The sequence below is a fragment of the Myodes glareolus genome, chromosome X (genome assembly GCF_982192425.1).
Source record: "Myodes glareolus chromosome X, mMyoGla1.1, whole genome shotgun sequence".
Lineage (NCBI taxonomy): Eukaryota > Metazoa > Chordata > Mammalia > Rodentia > Cricetidae > Myodes > Myodes glareolus.
The window spans coordinates 90,315,273-90,326,140 of record NC_142053.1 but is presented as its reverse complement, the minus strand read 5'-3'; positions in this window follow the sequence as shown (position 1 = coordinate 90,326,140).

Sequence of the window (10,868 nt, the reverse complement as noted above, 5' to 3'; positions counted from 1 at the left end):
TAATATTATCCTCACCCAAAAGACATTTGAATCCCTGTTAACCTGAATCCAGCGACAGGAAGCTCAGAGATGAGAAATTCTGAGCCCTGGCTATCAAAGCAACGATGGCAAGCAGTGGAGCAGTGGCAGCGGTGGCAATGGCTGGCGGTGGCAGAGACAGCAAAAATAAAACCAATGAACAGAACACAGACAGTAAAAATTAAACTAAAGACAAGACGTACTGTAATTATTCAACCACAAATAAGGCTGCACTTCAGGGTTCTAGAGCCATGCATGTGCAGACAAGCCCTCAGGCAGAAGTGCCTGAATGTTAAAGGGCCCCGCGTGACCTACGTGCACACATGTGTGGTTACACCCACTATAACTCAGCTAAGCCCTTTCGCTCATGCATGAGCCCTGTCATCTGCCTATGACGTAGCCACATCAACCCCCTAGCATGCGCTAGGAAGCTTTTAAAAAGCTGGACACACCATCTTTCTCTCTCTCTGCACACCGATGCCCCAGGCCTGTACAGACCTCCTCTAGTAAACCCCTAAGCAGGTTTGTTGCATGTTTTATGCTTCCTTCTCATTCGTGCCAGGTAATTTCACATACAGATATGAAGCAAATAAGACACAAAACTAGACCAAGAACCTCAGGGGGGCAGTATGATGTTTGCTCTTTGCCTTGGATGGGAGAGTACTAAGTCTTGTCAGAACCCTCCTCATCCCAGGTCAGGATCCCGACAGAACCAGATGTCACAAAAAATTACTACGACCTACCAGGGGAGGCCTCCACAGATGCTTGCTGCTTTTCTCAGTAAGGCAGCTCCCTCTGATAATGTGGAAAACCAGAAGCACACCTGAAGCACAAGAACACCTCCAGGTGTGCACCTCCTGAGGTGTCCCCTCAGTCCCCGAGTCCTAAAATGAAGGTTGCACTTTGGAATTTGGGCGGGTGGTCTGATCTCTGGGGCCTCCCAAATATTTCAATTCTACAAGGCAAGAAGAAGAACACCCCTGATTTTAGAGCCAAATTTGGAAGAAGTTTTATTAAATACTGGCCAGGACTAGGGCTATTGGCCAGGTCTATACCCAAGACCCATGCTCAGAATATGACACCAAATTACATTAGTCAGAAGCTTATAAAGACAAAACCCACAAGGCTACATACTTTCTGCCTTCATCGAATTGAAGGCAAGCATACTTCCTGCCTAGGTACCTTCTGCCCATGTGTGAGCAAGCATACACCTTGGGCCATTGGGATAACCACACTTGTTTAAAAAAGCAAAACCACATGGCTTGTTTATTCCATGGAGACCTATAAACAAATGGTGATAGCCAGCTGTAATGAATAATTTGAAGTAAACTCACTCCTATCCTCTACACCTGGGAGGGGCACAAAAGCACATTCCAAGAATCACTTCATATTTTTAAAGAAATTGAGGTCAGAAGATTCTTGTCTTGTTTTCTTGGAGTTTTGTCACAAGCACTTGGATCATGTTCCAACAATTGGTCTTCTGTTTCTTTGAGGAGTGGGGAGCTTATCTGTGGATACAAGGACCAGTATTTAGACAGTAGCAAGGAATTATGGGTTAGGAAAGTGGTAGCAGAGTGTTCTCTACGTTCCATGGCCTCACCAGTCATGAGTAGTTGGTTAAGTGTACAATACTAGGCAAGACTAACCCTTGCTGGGTAAGCATAAGTCCCTTTAGTAGCTGTGGGTTATTCCCCAGGACATAAGTGCCACTATCACACCTAAATGATGTCTTTTTTCCTGTATCCTTTTACACCCCAAGTCCAAATATCTGTTTGGTTTTGAAGGCCTAGCCTCCCAGGTTACCCAATTCACCTGGATAGTCCTACCCGAGGGATTCAGGGACAGTCCTCATTTGTTTGGCCAGGCCCTACCTAGGGACCTGCTCCCTTCTATAGCCCTCAAGCCAAAGTTCTCCAATATGTAAATGACCTCCTCTTTTATGCACTCATAGGGGGAAAAACCCAAGAAAGAACTAAAACACTTGTCAAATTCTCACCTGATAGAGACCACAAGTTATCAAAAAAGAAAGTCCAATTATGCCAACAACCAGTCAAATCCTTAGGAGGGGCCCTATCTAAAGGAAAGGGGAAATTAGATGAAGCCCGTATGTTACCTAGCACTTCTTCTCTTTGCCAAAAATACTTCAATATCAGGGTTTTTTTTTAGGAAGTACTGGATTCTACAGGCTCTTGTTTCCAAGGAAATAGCTTGACTTCTATATCAGCTAATAAAAGAAGCCCCACACACACATGCTCCACACACAGAGAGAGACAAGTGCTTGCACACCCCTCTTTTTTCACCTCTTTCTGCTTCCTCTCCTCTTGTAGAACTTTAAGACAATTCTGAGGACAATTCTGAGCCCTCTCAGTCTCAGTAGTAATGCTCCCCCCTGCCAGGAACCAAGGATCTAACAACTACATGTGCACATACTGAAATGTTGGGAAGTTTCCATCATCTCCCTGAGTCCTTGTGAATGTTCTCCAAATAGAACTCAGTTATTGAATAGGGGCAAGATAACCCTTAGGTGTTGACTCAGTTCCTGGTGTTTTGACTCAGTCCCTGGGAAAGGGGCAAAGTGACCCTCAGGTGTCCCCTCTTACCTCACCTGATCTGAAAACTGCTCTCCAGCCAATTCTTGGTAATAGCCCTTTTGAATAAGTCAATCATAATAGTTAAAGAACAGCCTCCAGACACCCCCCTTATTTCTGTGGCTTTTTCCTTTAAAAGTAGCCTGTACCAGCCATTCGGGGTCTTTCTGGCTTCGTGAATGCTGAAAGACCCTGTCATAACAGAATTAATAAAATCCTCAAGCTTTTACATCAGCTGTGGTGTGAGAGATGGTCTCTTGGGGCGACTCCTTCTGGTAGTTGGACTCTAGGGTCCAACACTCTCACCCCCTCTCCTGTCTCCTCTCTGTCCTGTTTCCCTCTCCATCTTTCTCCTCTCTCCCCTCTTCTCTTTCACCCTCCTTCCGCTTACTTCCCCTCCATCTCTCCATCCCCTCCCCCTCTCTTCCCTCATCCTTTCCTCTCCCTCTTTCTCCTCTCTCCCCTTTCTATACCCTCGTTCTCCCTCCCTCTCTCCCTCTCTTCTTCCCTCCCCATTTTAGGGTTTCTATTGCTGTGAAGAAGCACCTTGACCATGGTAACTCCTAGAAAGGAAGACATTTGATTGGGGCTGGCTTGCAGTTTATGTGGGAAGCATGGTGGCATGAGGCAGACATGGTGCTGGAGAAGGAGTTGAGAGTTCTACATTTGGATCCACAGACAGCAGGAAAAGAGACTGGGAGCCACACTTCCTCCAACAAGGCCACACCTTTTTCAACAAGGTTATACCTAATAGTGCCACTCACTGTGGGCCTATGGGGGCCATTTTTATTCAAACTACCATACTCCCTCTCTTTTTCCCTCTGTCCACTCTCCTCTCTCTCTCTCTCTCTCTCTCTCTCTCTCTCTCTCTCTCTCTCTCCTGTCTCTCTCCTTTCTCTCCTATCCCTTCTCTGTGTGTATGTGTGTCTCTCTGTCTCTGACTCCCTCCCTATCTCCTTCCTTCTCCCTTCCCTCTCTTCTCTCTTCTTTCCCCTCCCCGGACCTTACCATTCCTGTAAACATAAAGACCTCCAGAATGGAAGCTCCAAAAGTCATACTTTCATAACAATGACAATAATAGTTTTAAAAGCTCTAGTTTCTCAAACAACACGAAGAGATGCATAGCTGTAAATAACACTCGTTTACATTGCCTACTTCACTCCCCTAGTCTCATCTCCAGGGGGAAAAGTGCCAAAAGTTCTGTACCAGGCCTCTTCTGGTCCAAGATTTACCCTGCAGTGGAGGGGGCAAGGCATTAAGGGCTTTGCTCTAAAGCTGTGTTTATATAACCTCTTACACAACTTCAACAAAACATTTGCCTTCTGCTATGCCCACCCTAACTGCTACTACAAGTCTCAAATAAATGCTTAGAATTTGTTGAGATTGCCCAAAACAGTCTTTTGAAAAACTGTCCGGGATTAGGGAGATGACCCAAATGATAAGCCTGGGGACTAGAGGTCAATACCAGGACACCGCATGGTGGAAGAATGGAACTGATTCTTGTAAGTTGTTTTCTGACCTCCACATGTACATTCATTTGAGCGCGCACGCACACACATACACACACACACACACACACACACACACACAAATAAATAAATAAATAAATAAATAAATAAATAAAATACAAATTTTTAGAAGAAAAAATTTGCCCCACCATCCTTAGGCTTCTGATTTCTTTTTTTTCTTTTCCCACTGGAAAGGGGAGGGCAAAGTCAGAGATCCTAAGTAGGCAAACGCAGGGAAGGTAGCAAAGCTCTCTCTCTCTCTCTCTCTCTCTCTCTCTCTCTCTCTCTCTCTCTGTGTGTGTGTGTGTGTGTGTGTGTGTGTGTGTGTGTGTGTGTGTGTGTACACATTCCTGTGCACATAGGCTGCAACCAGCCTGCAAACATGTCCCAATGAAGAGACTATGAAGAGCCAGCAGAACTGGCTGTTCTTTCCAACTCTTCCCTCCATCACCAGGTCCCACTCTTTTGCAGCCTCAGTTGACACTAGAGGACAGGGAGAGGAAATGGTTGTGCTCCTGGTGAGACGTTGCTTCCTTGTCCGGCGAGTGGGCGAATGACCGGGAAGAGCAGAGGCCTTTGCAGCTGTTTGACGCTGCCAAACCACGTGGTGTGTGTGTAGAAGAGTGCGGAGATCGTCGGTCCGGGAGCGGCTCGGAACGAGAGGGAGGCCAACCGGAAGGGGATGCTGGCGTCCCGCTCCCCGCCCGCCTGGACTCTGGAAGAACTACAGAGATGCGCTCCCCGGAATCCTGGGAAGTGCTTTGGGGAAGATTCTTGGACGAGCTTTGCAAATGCTCTCTGGGGTTGCAGGGCGAGCGAACCTGGAGTCTGGTGCCCCCTAGTGGCGTAGAGATATCTGATCGTGAAGCACCTCGAGGCTCTGAGGGGCATGCGGTGGCTCAAAACCAGAACACCTTTCCCACTGATGCCCTGATTCCCACTGATTCTCACTGATAGGCCTTCAGTATGCAGAAAAAAGGCCTCGGGCATCACCGAGGCTCAGTGTGGAGGAAGACAGGGCCATCCTGAGAGTGGTCACAGAGGAGGAGAAACCCAGTTTAAAGTAGAACACAGGCAAGATTGCTTAAGCATCTATAATCCCAGCCCACGGGAGGCTGAAATGGCAGGACCATAAATTCTAGGCCAACCTGGGATCACAGCATCAGATCTGGCCTTAAAGGACCTTTCCCCCTGGGGAAGATCTATGTCTCCCTTCCCTGGCCACCATCCTACTAGTCAAGAAGAATTTGTAACAGGATCATCAGTTTTATTAAATGAGAGCACAGAGAGTTGTTAAGAGCACCTGGAGTCACATGTTTGAACGCAGGCATTGGAAAACATAAAATGGGGACGCATCCATAGTATACCAGTAAATTGAGACCCATGGTCTCATTCAGAGCCGTATGACCAGACACAGGGCATAGTCTTGGGAAGCAGACAGGAGCCTGCTTATTAGTGCACCACTTAACAGCTTCCTTGCCTCAGAAAGCACTATCCCGGTCACAGTCTCTTCATTTGTAAGCAAGGCTGAGACCTACTGTGAAACCCAATGTGTGGTGCAAACCGGTGATCTCAGCACTGGGGGCGACCTGGAGACAGGGGGACCAAGAGCTCACTGTCACCCTCAGCTGCATTACCCATAGGAACTTAAGAGTCCCACCTGGGATACCTGAGACAAACAATTCTATCTCAAGGATGAAAGAGCAGGAGGGAGAAGCCCTAGTAGATGTTTCCAATAGGTTAGTAAAAGGGCCTGAGGACACATGTATGCATAAACAGGAGCTACTGCTATTTACGCGTATGTTGACCCTAGTTCTCCGTTCCCACGTGTCTTTGTTGGGGGAGTACCTAAAGAAGTCTGTGGCACAGACAAAAAGAACAAGTAAAATTGAAGTTAAAAAAGCAAGGGTTGGATGTGGTGGCTCATGTTTGTAGCCCCAGTACTCAGGAGTCTGAGGCAGGTGGATCACAAGAGTTCCAGGCCAGCGTGGGCTACAGAGACCTTGTCTCAAAAACACAAAACACAAAACAAAACCAAACAATCCCTCCAAAAGAAATGAGTAAGGGATGCTGACAATGCTAAGCATGGATCTAAACTCAGAGGCCTGAGTTTCAGATTTGACTGAATTTCCTGGCAGCTGAGATGCAAAACGAAGTGTAAGCACCAGCATGGCTGCCCTCTCAGACAGAGGGAGAAGCAGCTCTTGGAGGAGGAACTGAGTGCTCCCCTGGTTCCTGGCTTCAGAAGCTGTGTCTCAGGGGGAGATGCTCTGGCTTGGCTTACAAATGACCTGAAAGGTTTCCTTTCTTGGGGGTTTCCAAACCCGTTAACAGGAGTGTGTTCCACCAATTGGAACTGTGACAACTTGAGTAGCAATTACATCCCTAACCCTTCCAATTCCCTGCTAGGTTATATGCTTGCCCAGAGGACGTGTAGACTGGCAGTTTCCACCACCTAGGAAATAATTTGTCACCTTCCCAGAAGCCTCAGGTTGACAACAAATCTCTTAAGCATACAGGGGTAGTTTTTTAGATTAAACAGCCAAATTCAAAAAGTTCTTTTTCCATGGCCCAATTCTGGCCACACCACTCTCTCATCGAAAGCCATGGTCATCTTTCAGGAGCTTTTATATAGGAAGTGAACAGCCTTTGCCAAAAAGCACTAGAGGTGAGCTTTCTCAGCCAACCACTAGGTAACTCAGCTAATCTGCAAATGCTAACGTGGCTTCCAGGAAAGGCGTCAAAATAAGCTCCTGTCCTCCCTCGCCTTTACTTTAATCCCCACATAGGTTTTGCTTTTACCATATGGTAATTATTTCCAAATCACAAGTGCAAACACTCACTCTGATTGGAAAATTAGCAGATTTCAAACTCAGGTAATTTGTCCCTAATGAGGAAGTTGTTGAACTGAATTTAACAATTAACTCGAACACCCTTTGCTGCCTGCCGCTAAGGCAGGGAGTGGAAGCCGGAAGGGCAAGCCAAGGGCTAGGGTCCAGCAGGTAAAGGCTGGATGGGGAAAAGTGTGTTCATGAGACTCTTAGAACCTCAGAGACTTGGCTGTTCGAGGAGCTACATGTGTGCATGTGTGGATAACATACCCAATTTCGACTGTACATGAAAGTAGGGAGGCTAATATAGTGAGTTTCGCTCTAGCCACAATCCACCTCCCATTGCTGTGGGGAGGTGTTCAGTTTCCTCAGATCTGGACCCCAGTGGCAACCTTGGTTCTTATGCTCCCGAAAGAGAAGAATTCAGATAGAATACAGTACTAGATAAGGCAGCAAAGAGTTTAATTAGAACAAGCAAGAAAGAAAGAACGAACACTTTATGGGTGAAAAGTGGGTGTAGCTGAACAGCCAAGACCCCAGTCCCAGCAGGCATGGGGCTTATATCTCTCTGCTACCTGTTGCCCATCCCTTGTACCTCTCCCAGTGTAAGCACTTCATGGAAAGGGATATGCTGTTCTTTGAAACCCATTTTTACCCATAGTTCAATCCAAATAGATGTATAAAACACAAAAATATTCATAGGGGCCTAAGTACCCTTAAAGTTGTTGAAAAGTTTACTAGGGGAAAGTGTAACAGAATTCTGCACATGGTGCCTTGGAGATGAAGTCTTGAAGTTGCTTTAATCTGACCTCCCTAGCAGCATGGACCACTTTTTCCCATTGTCCCCTACATCCTGGTTTGGGGAAGATTGGGAAGCTGGCCTATCTGGAGTCTACCACAGCCACTGTCTTTATATCCAGGTCAGCAGTTAACCACCACCATTATCTTTAGACTGTCTCAGGGACCTCATCAAGACATCCCATTGTTCCTTAGGTCTGCTATTTCACACTGCATTAGTGTAATATGATTAATAAAATCAGAAGCAGTACACAGATATTGGCATTATTGATCACTATCTCCCGGAGCTAACCTCTGATCTGATATCAGCTTGTAGAACTTTAAGACAATTCTGTGGCCATTTTTGATAATTCTGAGCCCTCTCAGTCTCAGCAGTAATGCTCTCTCCTTCCCCCCTGGGAACCAAGGACCTAACAATTGCCCACACGTGTACTGAAATGTGGGGAACTTTCCATCATCTCCCTGAGTCCTTATGAATGTTCTCCAAATAGAACTCAGTTATTGAATATGGGCAAGATAACCCTTAGGTGTTGACTCAGTTACTGATGTTTTGACTTAGGCCCTGGGAAAGGGGCAAAGCGACCCTCAGATGTTTTCCCTTACCTCATCTGATCTGGCAACCACTCTCCAGCCAATTATTGGTAATAGCCCTTTTGAATAAGCCAATCATAATAGTTAAAGAACAACTCCCAGACACCCCCTTCCTTCTGTGGCTTTTTTCTTTAAAAATAGCCTGTACCAGTCATTCGGGGTCTTTCTAGCCTCCTGAATGCTGAAAGACCCTGTCATGACAGAATTAATAAAAATCCTCATACTTTTACATCAGCTGTGGTGTGAGACACTGTCTCTTGGGGAGACTCCTCCTCAGTGATTGGACTCTAGGGTCCAACAAGCTGTGCAGAGGGAACTGGAGATCTGGAAGACAGATAAACAAGAGTACTGGAATGAAATGCAAAAATGGAAGGAGCACCCCCTTCTTTCTCACTCCTTAGGCTCCCATGCCCCTTGGCAAGGTGGAATAGATGAGTTTTGGTTAATGGCTAGGATAGTTATGGTCCCCTTTCTGGGCATTTTGCATATGATTATATAGAGCTTTTCAAACCATTCCGTTTTACCCTCTTTGCTCCATGCCTGGGTCCCCTTGGTTTCTGCAGAACATAGCACAGGTAACCACAGACTGTAAGGATTTCAAGTTCACCCCAGTATAGGGGTCATCGCCGTTACAGTGAGCTTCAATGATCAGCTCCAATCTCAGGATCTGGTACCAAGTTTGTGCTTGAGACTGTTTCTGTATTCTACTTTGCTCCATCATCCTTTCTGAATGTCAATGACAATGCCCAGGAAAAAAAGCCATTAACCACATGTGGCTAAGAAGCACTTAAAAGGAAGCCAGAAAAAGCAAAGAGCTAATTTTTAAATTTTGCTTACCTGCAATTATTTTAAAACCTAAAAATTGCAGCAGATGGTAGCACACACCTTTAATCCCAGCACTCGTGAAGCAGAGGCTGGTGGATCTCTGAGTTTAGAGCAGCCTGGTCTATAAAGTGAGTTCCAGAACAGCCAGGGATATGCAGAGAAAACCTATCTTGAAAAACCAAAAACAAAATAAAATTTAAAAATTGGTACTTGATTCACTTATCAGGAAAATTATGAGTATGTTTGAGAAATGAATCTGTATTTTCTTCTTTTGTAATGAAGATTATTTATGCATACATGTGTGCCTGTATGTACACATGCCTGCACATACTGAAGAAACCAGAAGAAGAGAGTCGGATCCCCTGGAGCTGAAGTTACAGGCAGTTGTAAACCACATGGCATGGGTGCTGAGAACATAATTTGGGTCTTCTGTAAGAGCAGCAACAAGCACTCTTACCCACTGAGCCATTTCTCCAGCCCCCTAAATCTGCATTTCAACTGTAAGTTTTCTACAAATCTAAATTCATATCATACACTTTTGTGTGTATGTGTGTGTATGTGTTGGGAGTCAGGGCCACATGGAAGCTAGAGGATGACCTCAGCTGTCTCTCCCAGGTACCATCTACCTATTTTTAAAGCTAGGCCTCTTGTCAGCCTGTCACTTGTGAAGTAAGCTGCGCTACTTGGCCTATGACCCCAGAGACCTGCTTGCCCCTGCATTACTATGCCAGTTCTGCTGGGGGTTTTTTGTTTTGTTTTTCCTTTTTCGTGTGGTTTCTGGGATATCAAACTCAGTTCACCGTGCTTGCAATGCAAGCACACCCTTAACAAACTGAGCTAGTAGTCCAGCCGCATATCAAGTATAGTTTATGAAAATTCATCACCACAGTTGAGACAATGTCTAGAGTTAGAACAATGGATCTAAAAATATAAAAGATATCATTGAGAATTTGTAAATATTGATAAAAATAGAAGTGGTAATATTTTAGATGTACTAGGCTGGACCAAGTCAGTTTTATTGAAAAGTAATTCTCTTGTTTTATTGTTTGTTTTTAATTTTGAAAATGTGGCTATGAGACAATTTAAGTTACATATGGGGTTCAAGTTACATCCTATGCTGTTGCTGTGAGCTGAGATCTCAATATCTCATTGGACTGGCCTCCAACTACTGATCTTCCTGTATCAGCCTCCCAGCTGTTGAGATTATGGTCACATGGCTTCCAATAAGATGCCCACAGTGCTGCACAGCAAAGGCACACCCTTCCAGTATCTTCAAGGAATCAGCTTGTTCTCAATATCCCCTGTGACAAAGGCTCTCTTTGGCCAGGCATCCCCTGCTGTACTAAGGCTACCTGGATGTTACTGGATGCTCATTTGTGATGGCATCTTCTGTGTAACCTGTTGAAGAATTCTGGTCCACCTGTGTTCTCACTATCAATATACTCTGAAATTATTTCAAAGGCATGACTTTTGAAAAGCTAATTTTGAAAATAAATAAATTAAAAAAAAATTTTGAGGCCAGAGAGATATCGCAGGAGGTAAAAGTCACACAAGGAGCTAGCCACACAAGCAAGTTCCATTCCCAAAACTCACGTAAAAATCCGGATGTTCTGGCCAACAGCTGTCATCCCAGTGCTCTCTAATATGAGATGAGGGGTAGAAACAGGAGAATGACCCTGGAGCCCCAGAGTCCTCTCCCCTGGAGTACA